Below are 12062 nucleotides of genomic sequence, written 5' to 3'. Positions count from 1 at the left end.
AGTCACAGTTTTCACTGTACCCCAAGACACTGACCAAATATGAAGGTTATGAAATCAAACCCCAAGGAGGAGTTCGCAAAAGTTCGAGGCATGGAAATGGCAAAATTAGAGCCAAAATGTCACATTCTCTTCCAAATGGCGGACTTCCTGTTGGGTTTGCGTCAATGGGCCCGCAGACTTTTTTGTTCGTCTTGGCATGATACACATGTGTGCCAAATTTCATACATGTAGCTCAAACGATGTGGTCGTAGGGCTGCATTTAACAAGGCATAGGTGGCGCTCTAGAGCCATTTCCCAGTGCTCATATGTAAAACCATTAAAATACAACATTTTTCACCAGACCTGGCATGTGTGCAAAATTTCATGAGTTTTTGAGCATGTTTAGGCCCTCAAAATGGCCCTTGTTTTGCCTGAATAATAATAATAAGAAACAGAGCAGATACAATAGGGCCTTCGCACAGTCAGTGCTTGGGCCCTAATAATAAACAGAGCAATTACAATAGGGCCTTCGCACTATCAGTGCTCGGGCCCTAATAATAAGAAACAGAGCAGATACAATAGGGCCTTCGCACAGTCAGTGCTCGGGCCCTAATAAGAAACAGAGCAGATACAATAGGGCCTTCGCACAGTCAGTGCTCGGGCCCTAATAAACAGAGCAATTACAATAGGGCCTTCGCACTGTCAGTGCTCGGGCCCTAATAAACGGAGCAATTACAATAGGGCCTTCGCACTATCAGTGCTCGGGCCCTAATAATAAGAAACAGAGCAGATACAATAGGGCCTTCGCACTCTCGGTGCTCGGGCCCTAATAATAATAATAAGAAACGGAGCAGATACAATAGGGCCTTCGCACTCTCGGTGCTCGGGCCCTAATAATCATCCCACAGATGTAATATTATCTACAGCTACTCTTAGTACCATTGATGTTAAGTTAGACTCTTTTTCTCCAATTGATCTTTCTGAGTTAACTTCAATAATTACTTCCTCCAAACCATCAACTTGTCTTTTAGACCCCATTCCTACAAAACTGCTCAAAGAAGTCCTGCCATTAATTAATTCTTCGATCTTAAATATGATCAACCTATCTCTAATAATCAGCTATGTACCGCAGGCCTTCAAGCTAGCTGTAGTAAACCTTTACTCAAAAAGCATCTCTAGACCCAGCAGTCTTAGCTAATTATAGGCCAATCTCCAATCTTCCTTTCATATCAAACATCCTTGAAAGAGTAGTGGTCAAACAGCTAACAGATCATCTGCAGAGGAATGGTTTATTTGAAGAGTTTCAGTCAGGTTTCAGAGCTCATCACAGCACAGAAACAGCTTTAGTGAAGGTTACAAATGATCTTCTTATGGCCTCTGACAGTGGACTCATCTCTGTGCTTGTCCTGCTAGACCTCAGTGCAGCGTTCGATACTATCGACCATAATATCCTATTAGAGCGATTAGAACATGCTGTACATTACATTATACATGCTCCCCTTAGGCAGCATCATCAGAAGACATAGCATACATTTACACTGCTATGTAGATGACACCCAGCTCTATCTGTCCATGAAAAAAGATAACACACCCCAATGAGTTAAACTGCAGGAAGCAAACTGAGGTTATTGTACTCGGCCCTGAAATTGTTAGAAATATGATATCTAACCAGACTCTTACTCTGGATGGCATTACCTTGGCCTCCAGTAACGCTGTGAGGAACCTTGGAGTCATTTTTGACCAGGACATGTCCTTCAATGCACATATTAAACAAATATGTAAGACTGTTTTCTTCCATTTGTGCAACATCTCTAAAATTAGGAAAATATCCTGTCTCAGAGTGACGCTGAAAAACTAGTTCATGCATTTATTACTTCCAGGCTGGACGACTGTAATTCATTATTATCAGGATGTCCAAAAATTCCCTGAAAAGCCTTCAGCTAATCCAAAATGCTGCAGCAAGAGTCCTGACAGGGACTAGAAAGAGAGAGCAGATTTCTCCTTTTTTGGCTTCCTGTTAAATCCAGAATTTAAAATCCTGCTCCTCACATACAAGGTCTTAAATAATCAGGCCCCATCTTATCTTAATGACCTTGTAGTACCATATCACCCCATTAGAGCACTTTGCTCTCGCTCTGCAGGCCTACTTGTTGTTCCTAGAGTATTTAAAAGTAGAATGGGAGGCAGAGCCTTCAGTTTTCAGGCCCCTCTTCTGTGGAACCAGCAGAATGGAGTAGTATCTATATAAGAAGCTAAACTTGATACATAATCCTAAACAGGTGACTTTGTTAGGAGGCTGACTTATCATTGTAACTCCTATTAATATTTGTACTTTCTTTTTCTGTTGCCTTTTATATCAGAATCTGCTACTGCTACAGCACGTGAAAAAAAAGACAAAAATATACCAGTATTGCTTTGTTGTAGCTAATGTAAATAACATTTTTCTTTCTTTCCATTCATAAAACCAAACCTGATTGAAATGAAATGATGACTAATACAAAGAAGCAAAATTTTTTTTTCTCCTTTGGTTGCCTGTTTTTCAAGATTTAAATACTGACAAATGACAGTTTCCACTCTTCCTTCTCTATGACCCAGGTTTGAGCTGAACTGATAATGATCTTTCCAGCTTTTACCAATAGGTCCTGCCAGACAACAAGCTGCAGTGTGGCTTGCTGCATAATTTATAAAGGCAGATGTAGAAGGTGGGTTATTAGCTCCCCATGCTACACTGCTTCTCTGATTTACAGTTTAAGGAAGCAAGGAAAAACAAATAGAACATATAAACAAATCAAACTACTGAAAAGTTTGTGTCTTACAGGGTGAATATGTATTCAAAAGGAGTAGGTGTAGAGGGGGAAGGGAGAGAAAAAGCACACAGCGGTCAATTAGTGCATGTTGGTGTGATTGTTAATGATGCCACACAATCAGGTTTCTGAGTGGGAAAGGCGTGCTACTTCTCATTATAGGAGATGGATCTCCCAAGTTTGCAGCGGTTATTAGGTATTAGGCAACAAATAGGTGGCTATCATGCAGGACATGGGGCCAAGATAGTGCTGTGTAAATGAGAGCCTTTCTTGTCCATAATGAGCCTAACTCACTGTTTCTCCTTTTCTCGTGGTCTTCTTCTGAGCTACCCCACCCCACAGGGACTCTGTGGTTTATGATAATGGAGCTCTGAGGGTAATATACATTTTAATGCTCCATAATGGGAGGAGATAGAGAATGGCAGAGGAGGAGAAAGAGAAAGAAAAAAACGAAAAGAAAAACAGTGGGTGGATTAGAAAAGGCCTTCACTATGGCTGTCTCAGCTTTAAATTAATGAGGAGGCTCAGCACACTACGATAAATTTAGCTTTTCATGTGTAATTATGCTATGACTGTGGAGGTTCACTGAGGATGAATCACACAATTATTATGCTTCTCACCCATCGCTTGTGCTTCCCCGCCCCCCCCCATTCTTTTCTTCTCCTGCCATCTATTTGTTTATTCATAAGCCAATGTCTTTTCTTAATAGTTTTTTCTTATGAGAGGAAATAAGACCAAAAGCCCTGTCTGTCTGAGAGGAAGCAGACAAAGTGAGAAGGAAAACAGTATGCGAGCAAATCTAGCGGAAGAGAAATAAGAAAAAGACAAAAAGACAGACAGAGATAGTTGCTGCTTACATTGTTATGTTAACCAGTGAAATTAGTGAGACTAGTGAATAAAACAAGTTAGATGAATAAATAAAATACCTTATTATACTTTTGTCACTGTGGCAGCAACCTTCAGTTTTTTCTTTAGTTTGGTTTCACAGTTATGTCACAATGACACTGGCAAAATTTAATTTCTTTTGTGTAAATGACGCATACAACTGCATTGATGCTATAGAAGGCCAGGCACTTCAAAAACAAGACACCACTCATCCAGCTGGACCCAACTAGTGCCCTGCTGCTCTTTTCATGCAATCCTACGTGACAGCACAGAGCTATCCAAACTAGAAATAGACAGGGAGGTTTTTGCAGTTCACCTTGACAGCAGCTTGTGATTATGTTTTAGTAAATTAAATGAGTTCTTAGTGTAACACTGGAACTATGTTTGGTCTCCTCCCGAACTGGACCAGGAGTCCAGTTAGCCGCATTAAATTGCTGGCTGTCTGAAAACCTGGTCTTGTTGGTAGAGATGGCTTCTATTGCACTTTGGATGGAGCAGCTCTCATTTCTAGAAATCTGGACAAATTTATTAAACCACCCAAAACCTGACTATACAGAGTTGCGATCAGGATGCAGAGTTGCACTCTTAAACACCTCTCTGCAGCTTCTGCATTCACATATCCATTGTCCCAGCATGGACTGTCCATTTTTACCCAAATAACAAGCTGTGGGTGACTAAGGAAATCAAATCCCTCCTCGGTGACAAGAAGAGGGGCTTCAGAGTGGGCAATAGAGAGGTGGTGAGAATGGTTGAGGTGTTACTGAAGGGCAAGATCAAAGAGGCTTACAGTAGAAAGCTGGAGTGGAAACCGCATGAGAGAGGTGTGGAGTGGCATGAAGACATGTGAAAGTCCTCAAACCCCTCCCCACCTGTTACTTTCATTCATGACCAGGTCCAGAGCTAAATGAGGAGACTCCACTCAGGCAAGTCTCCTGGACCAAACTACATGAGTCCCTATCTCCTCAAGACCTGTGCCCTCCAGCTTTATGAAGTTTTTCTTAAACTGTTCAACTTTTCTTTGGCTCTCGGAGGCGGCGGACGCAGTTTTTCTCCTCTCCCTTATCTTCCCTGCTAGTTCTGATGTGCTTGTCTAGTCTCGTGCTTTTTTTGTATTACTTTCCCTGGAACACTCTCTCACAGTCTGTGTCTAAAACCTAAAAGAGAATTATGGATTTGATCAACTGGTCTCTGAATGCTATTGACACCCTTTAACAAGAAGTCTGGGCTCGGGAGAACCGAAGTGCCCTGGGGGGACTATCCCTGTCGGATACACGATGGACGGTGGCAGAGGATCGTGTCCCTGGCGGGACTGTCGATCGAGGATGCTGAAGATATCTACCTATTCGGAACCATGATAACAGGGTTCTTGCTGATTGGAGCTGGCTTGGCCCTGGCTTATCGGAGAATTAAGGAAGCGGAACCGGCTGTTCAAACCCCCCCAAGGCTGCCCGCTGGGATTGGAACGACAGGTGCGACTTCTCAGAAAGGGCTCACTGAAGGCAGCATGGTTAAGAGCTTGGAGGCGCTTATGACTGCAGTCAATGCTCAGAATAACACCTTTGAGCATATGTAGCTAAGGGCAGCTAAGGACTCCAACAATGCTAGTGGTAGCGGCGCTAACGGCTGCAGACAGGAAGATACTGCCATCACCGGAAACGTGCTCGTCATCTCCGAGCATGAAGTAAGGTGAGCCTTCAAAAGAGTGAACGCCAGGAAAGCAGCAGGACCAGACGGCATCCCAGGTCGTATCCTCAGAGACTGCGCATACCAGCTAGCTCCTGTGTTCACTGAGATATTCAACGTCTCTTTATCTCAGTCGGTGATCCCCACATGCTTCAAAGAGTCCATCATTGTTCCTGTCCCGAAGAAACCCCACCCTGCTTCTCTCAATGACTATCGCCCTGTAGCCCTCACCTCAGTAGTGATGAAGTGCTTTGAACGCCTGGTCAGAGACTTCATCATTTCTTCACTACCAGACACACTGGACCCACTACAGTTCGCTTACCGTCCAAATCGTTCCACAGACGATGCCATCTCTCATCTCCTCCACACATCACTCACTCACTTGGACACTAGAAGGGGGAATTATGTTAAAATGCTCTTCATAGACTACAGCTCTGCATTTAACACCATAATTCCCTCCACACTCACCACCAAGCTGGAGCATCTGGGACTCAGCTCATCTATGTGTCAGTGGATCTCCAACTTCCTAACTGGCAGACCACAGGCAGTAAGGATGGGCGGACATGTCTCAGCCTCCACCACTCTCAGCACTGGAGCCCCCCAGGGGTGTGTTCTGAGCCCCCTGGAGTACTCTTTGTACACATATGACTGTGTGGCCACTACCAGCTCCACCACCATCATCAAGTTTGCTGACGACACCGTCATGGTGGGCCTGATCTCTGATAACAACGAGACGGCCTACCTGAAGGAGATTAGGAATCTGGAGAACTGGTGCCAGAGGAACAACCTCCTTCTAAACGTCAGTAAGACAAAGGAGCTGATAGTGGACTTCAGCACTAAGCAGGAGAGGAACTACCAGACCCCCGTCATCAACGAGTGCCCAGTGGAGAGAGTGGACAGCTTCAAATACCTCGGAGTTCACATCACGCAGGACCTGTCATGGTCCTGTCACATCAACACCGTGGTGAAAAAGGCCCGTCAGCGTCTCTACCACCTCAGACGCTTGGGAGACTTCCAACTGCCCTCCAAGGTGCTCAGGAACTTTTACTCGTGCACCATAGAGAGCATCCTGACGGGAAACATCTTAACCTGGTTCGGGAACAGCACCATGCAGGACAGTCAAGCTCTACAGAGAGTTGTGCGGTCAGCTGAGCGCACCATCCGCTCCGAGCTCCCTGACCTGCACTCAATCTACAGCAGGTGGTGCTGGACCAAGGCCAGGAAGATCGTGAAGGACCTCAGCCATCCCAACAACAGACTGTTCTCTCTGTTGAGGTCAGGAAAGCGATTCCGCTCCCTGAAGACCAACACAGAGAGACTGAGGAGGAGCTTCTTCCCGCAGGCGATACGGTCTCTCAATCACACCACCACACAGTACTGACCCACACATATGGTTCTTACACACACACTGGACTTTCTGGACATTGTTTTCACTTCATCACTTAATCACTTTAAGCATATTTGCACTGCACAAGACATAATGTGGATTGCACAACACTGGTCACTATATTCTTCATTTCCAGTTAATACTGTACAGCTGCTGTTATTGTGTATATATTTATTTATATTTCTTCATACATTCTTATATAGTTCTATATTGTGTATTTTGTTGTACAGTCATTTTATTTTCAACTTTAATTTATATATTTTATCTTATTCTTTCCCAGTTAAATTTACCCTTCATTCTAATTTGTGTTGTACAGTTATTTCATTTTTAACCTTAATTTATATTTTATTCCTTCCAAGTTAAATTTACCCTTTTTAATTTTTCATATTTATTTCCTATCTTATTCATAGCCTTTTCCTTTTTTGTTTTCTTTAGGCAAGGCAAGGCAAGTTTATTTGTATAGCACAATTCAACAACAAGGTGGTTCAAAGTGCTTTACAGAGACATTAGAAGCAAAAACAAATAAAAAGCATGATTTAAAATTGATTAACACAAGCAAACAAACTAACTAACTAAATAACAAACAAACAAACAAAACAGTATGTAAAAAAAAAATCAAAACAGATAAAATCAGAACAGTAGATAAAACTAGAAAGCGAAAATTTCTGAAGAAATTTTAAGTGTGCCTATGCTACTGCCAATGAGTGTAGTTTGCCTTTAATGTCGTGCAATTAGTGCAGGTTGCCATTTATAATACTAGGGGGAGCAATATGCAACATGAGCATAGTTTGCTATTTATACCACAAGAGGGAGGGAAATTGAATACAGCTGATTTTCAAGTTAAAGAAAAGTAAGCTGTATTGTGATCTCTGCTATATGCAGTGCAGCATACATAGATGAGAGAAAGATGCTCCAGTTACACCATTACAAAAGAAGTTAATAGATATAAAAGAAATTATGTTTAAGTCTGAGGTGTTCAAGAGAAGTTACAATTTAGATTTTACAGTTTTGAGTCGTTTAAAGTGAACAGTTTAACAGATTGTAAACCAAAGTAAGTTTTCTTAGTAGAAAAAAAAAGTCCATTAAGCGGTGTTCAATTTGTATTTCAAAGGTATTTTAATGTGAAAAGGGAAAATTATGCAAATTATGAAATTTCCCCTTGTGGGACTAATAAAGGTATCTTATCGTATTCAAACTATATTTTGTACAAATACCATTTACAATAATGTATTCCATTTAAACATGATATTTAGATTGTGGTAAACAGCAAAGCAATATAAAAAGGAAAAAGGAAACCATTCAAGTAACTTTATATTATGAACCGAAGAGTAAGGCAAAAGTATAAATGAAAAGCATACAAGCATTAATGTATATAGATAAACCCAACAATCATATGACCCCCTATGAGCAAGCACTTTGGCGACAGTGGGAAGGAAAAACTCCCTTTTGACAGGAAGAAACCTCCGGCAGAACCAGGCTCAGGGAGGGGCAGCCATCTGCCGCGACCGGTTGGGGTGAGATGTAATCAAATCAAAAACTGTCCACAGAGCTACAGGGGGCACACTGGGATCGCAACAGCAGCCATAGAGGGAGACAGATTAGGATGTTCTTTCCAGTACTGAAGTGGGTCGCTTTTCTTATGTGTGCGTTTTTCTCTGAGAGGTAGGTCTCCACTTTAGTTTCTTCTCATGAGGCATTCACGGATACTTCTGGATAAGGGTCATTTGGAAGCAAGAGGTTGGCTGACTTTGCAAAAACAGCTAGAAAACAGATAAAAGCAAAACACAATTTAAAACAAAACAAGAGACATCACAAAGTGCAGGTCTTCAGTTAGCGAACTGGCAAGTCATGATGTTCTAATAAATAATTGCAAAAACAAATGTAACTTTAGAACTAAATAACCCAAAACTAAATTAAAAAGGAAGTAAAAAAGAGAAATTTGTTTAATACTGGTGTCTTTTGATTAAGTAAGTTGCCATGTGAGGTAAAACCACATGTGGCTGTAATTTGGTGGCCTGTATATAGTTCCAATCAAAGCGTATAGTTGGCTTAAATGGGTTTAATACTGGTGTCTTTTGATCACTTGACTGTATATAAACCTGTTGAACAAAAGATGCATTTTAATTTCACTATACCTGCCCATCCTTGTAGCTGGTTTCTAGAAGAGTGGCACAGTTTCAACATCAGTGTAGGGCTTCTCCACTGCCTTCACTGGACAGAACACATCTGAGGAGTTATGAATGAATGGATGACTTAATGAATGGATGAGATTATAGTTTGTTTCAAACACTATCAATATCAAATGTTACAATATAAAGAAAGAAACAAAAATACAATTACCTGTTATGGCAGGGATCCCATCAGGTGCAGTTGCAGTTTTTCTGTTCACGTTTCTGGTCTGCTCTTCAATGTGCTCAGTCGCAAAGACATGAAGATCACGTTTTGGTTGCAGTAGGCTTCGCACCACGTAGAGGCTGGTGTTCTGTTGTGTCTGCGTATAAGAGAACATGATTGACTTTATTTTTCAACAAATTCGGTTCAGAGTGTATAGGAATTAATAAAATAGAAGTACATTAAAGAATGTTACAAGAGGACTCACCTGTACTTCTTGTTGTAGATGCTGATATCCATATTTAGGTCCATCTGTATGACTTCTAGCCGAGAGTAGGCCAATAGGGAGTGACACTTGGCAAGTCCATATCCCTCATACCCTTGCAGTTATTTTGTGTTAGTGAATAACACAATAAATGGGGTTATGATAACTGTGATATGTATTCAGAACACCTGATTGGAGGCAGGCGTATGGCTGTGATATGTAAATGTGATCAATCAATGTGTGTTTTTCGGTAGTTGCAGCAGTAATCAGTTGTGCATATCCTCTTGACTGCAACAGTTCTTGGATGGGTTTTTTTCCTCTGCTCATAAGGTCCTCATTGAAGTCTCCACAAACAATAATTGGTTGGTGATTCATCATTTCCAACGAGTCCAAAAGACATTGCATTTGTGGTAAAAACCTCACATGGCTGTAATTTGGTGGCCTGTATACAGTTGCTATCAAAGCTGTAACTGGCGATTCAACCTTGACAACAACAAATTCAAGGTCAGTCACATTTTGCAGGTATTTTCGGGACTCTGCTGTAAGAATTGTGTTGTAGTAAATTGCAACTCCACCGCCATTTACCTTTGCCATGTCTGTATGATTTGTGTAAGAGACGTGTCTGTTGCGTGTGGCCATGTTGTATTGTTCCAGCTGGAAGCGGGGAGAAACCGATGATCCAGACAAGTGTGTTTCTGTTATACATAAAACATCAGCAAGGCTGAGTTCATGGTGGCATCTCATGTCCTCCATGTGAGTTGGGAGACCTTGTGCATTATGATGGATAATTGTCAACGTGGGGACTGTGGGATCTACTGATTTTAAGAATTGCAACAGTGGTCTTGCATTCTCAAATGATGCATGTCTCATATTTTTGAGTGCATCTGTGATGGCAGGATCAGCATAGATTTTCTTTTCATCAAAGTCTGTGATGTACAGTCCTTTAAGTGAGGTTGTGCGGCTGAGTGCAACATAGGCCATTCCAGGTTCAAAAACACGCTTCAAGCATACTACTGCTGATTCCATTGTCATGCCTTGTACTTTGTGAGCTGTACATGCAAAGGCCAACTTCATTGGAAATTGCCTGCGAACCACTCCTTTTTTACTTGTGCATTCTTCACATTTCTCAATATACACAAGATTGTCTGAGGATCCTTGTATTTTTCTGCGAAATTTTTGCCCAGAATTTTCATTGTCCAGCGTGAGTCCAATGAGATTCACAGTTTTTGGTCCATCCTGTGTGGCTGTCACAATGTTCGTGATTGTTCCAAATGTCCCATTAACAAGCCCATCTTCAACATCCAAATTTCTGATAATCATAACACGCACTCCAGGTGCAGCTTGTATGTTATCAGGTAAATCTCCTTTGTTGCCTTTCATCATTTCTGCCAGGAGGACCATCTCACCCGTTCGTGGGTCTTTTCTGTAGTCTTCTGCCTGAATATTTATGATATCAGAATGAAGAGCAGTTACAGTTGCTGAATTGTGTTTGTCGACCTCTTTGTTTGTAGCATAAATGTGTAATACATTAGATGGACAGTCTTTTATGTCATGGATAGCCTGTGTGAGCAAGGCTTTGTCATCGGCTTCAAGAGAATCTGTTTTTTGCTTCACTCTTATCCTGTTCAGAACTTCAGCAAAAGAATGATCATCTTTCTGTCACATGATTTCTGTCAGGTTGACCATGTGGAAATAGTCTTTCCAGAGATCAAGGACATTGTCCTCGTACACACAGAGTGGTTTGGCTTTTCCAAGGGGTGGCAGCTGGTAAAAGTCTCCTACTGCAAGGATAGACATCCCACCAAAAGGTTTCTTGTTTCCTTTGATCTGCTGAAGTCTCCAGTGGATGTAGGCAAAAAGGTCTTTAGAAACCATAGATATCTCATCAATGATCAGAATCTCTGCATTTGAAAGTGAAGCTCTCACTTCATCCAGTGCATTCCCCAGTCCCTGATAAGGCGGTTTTAAAGATCTTGGCAGCTTTAGCAGAGAGTGCAGTGTTTTCCCAGATATGTTAAAAGCTGCAGTGCCAGTAAATGCAGTCAGCAGTACTGCAGGGTAGGACATGTCTGCTTGGTCTCGGAATCTGGGGAGTTGGTGCAAAATCTTTGTTGCCTCCTCATATATGCACTTGATAACATGTGATTTTCCACAGCCAGCTCCTCCAGAGACAAAATAAAAGAACTGCTCAGGACAGTGACCCCACACAAGTTTGAAACACCACTCACGCACTGCGTAGAATATGGATGCTTGGGTTTCATTCAGACTTTGGTACATTTTTCTGACAAAGTCTGGGCTCAGCTTTGGTGCTATGATTGCTGGCATGGTTCCACTGCTGCTACCACTGACTTGGTAGTCAGGAACAATGTCCATTTCATTTTCGTCAGTGTCATGTCTGGATTGTCGTTAGGCCACACACTCTAAACGATCTACTTCAACCTCAGGTGCAAAGGTGTTCCATGCATTGATAAATGGGCCTTGTTGTTCAATCTGTTCCAGTGCCCTTTCCATTGTTTTGCCATGGCCTTCATAACGCTTTTTGTTAAAGGTAACAATTGGCCGTACTGCAAAACCATGTTTTCGTCCACTTTTGTAGAACTGCTCGGATGTGGGGTATTCTGTGTTTTTAAGGTCATCATTTGATCGATGTGGATAATAAAGTTTTAGTAGTCTGCTATAAAACTTTTCTGGTTGTTTCTTTTCTGAGAACCGAGGATATCTGATTATT

The 12062-nt window shown here is 41.8% G+C and overlaps 1 long non-coding RNA gene across 1 annotated transcript; it reads right to left on the bottom strand.

Moving 5' to 3' along the window:
- Window positions 1-7830: 7830 nt before the first annotated feature.
- On the bottom strand, window positions 7831-8961 carry LOC147321383 (uncharacterized). The gene is made up of 2 exons (XR_015130867.1): window positions 8874-8961; window positions 7831-8498 (listed from the first exon to the last, which is right to left on the bottom strand). It is a non-coding gene; the product is annotated as an uncharacterized LOC147321383 (long non-coding RNA).
- Between the last annotated feature and the right edge of the window lie 3101 nt (window positions 8962-12062).

This window comes from Aulonocara sp. 'chitande type north' Nkhata Bay, linkage group LG9 (genome assembly GCF_057382095.1).
Source record: "Aulonocara sp. 'chitande type north' Nkhata Bay isolate Kocher_YH1m ecotype deep benthic linkage group LG9, A_spYH_male_GT1.1, whole genome shotgun sequence".
NCBI classification, from domain to species: domain Eukaryota; kingdom Metazoa; phylum Chordata; class Actinopteri; order Cichliformes; family Cichlidae; genus Aulonocara; species Aulonocara sp. 'chitande type north' Nkhata Bay.
Note: the sequence above shows the minus strand (reverse complement) of the source record. Positions and strands in the feature narration are given on the sequence as shown.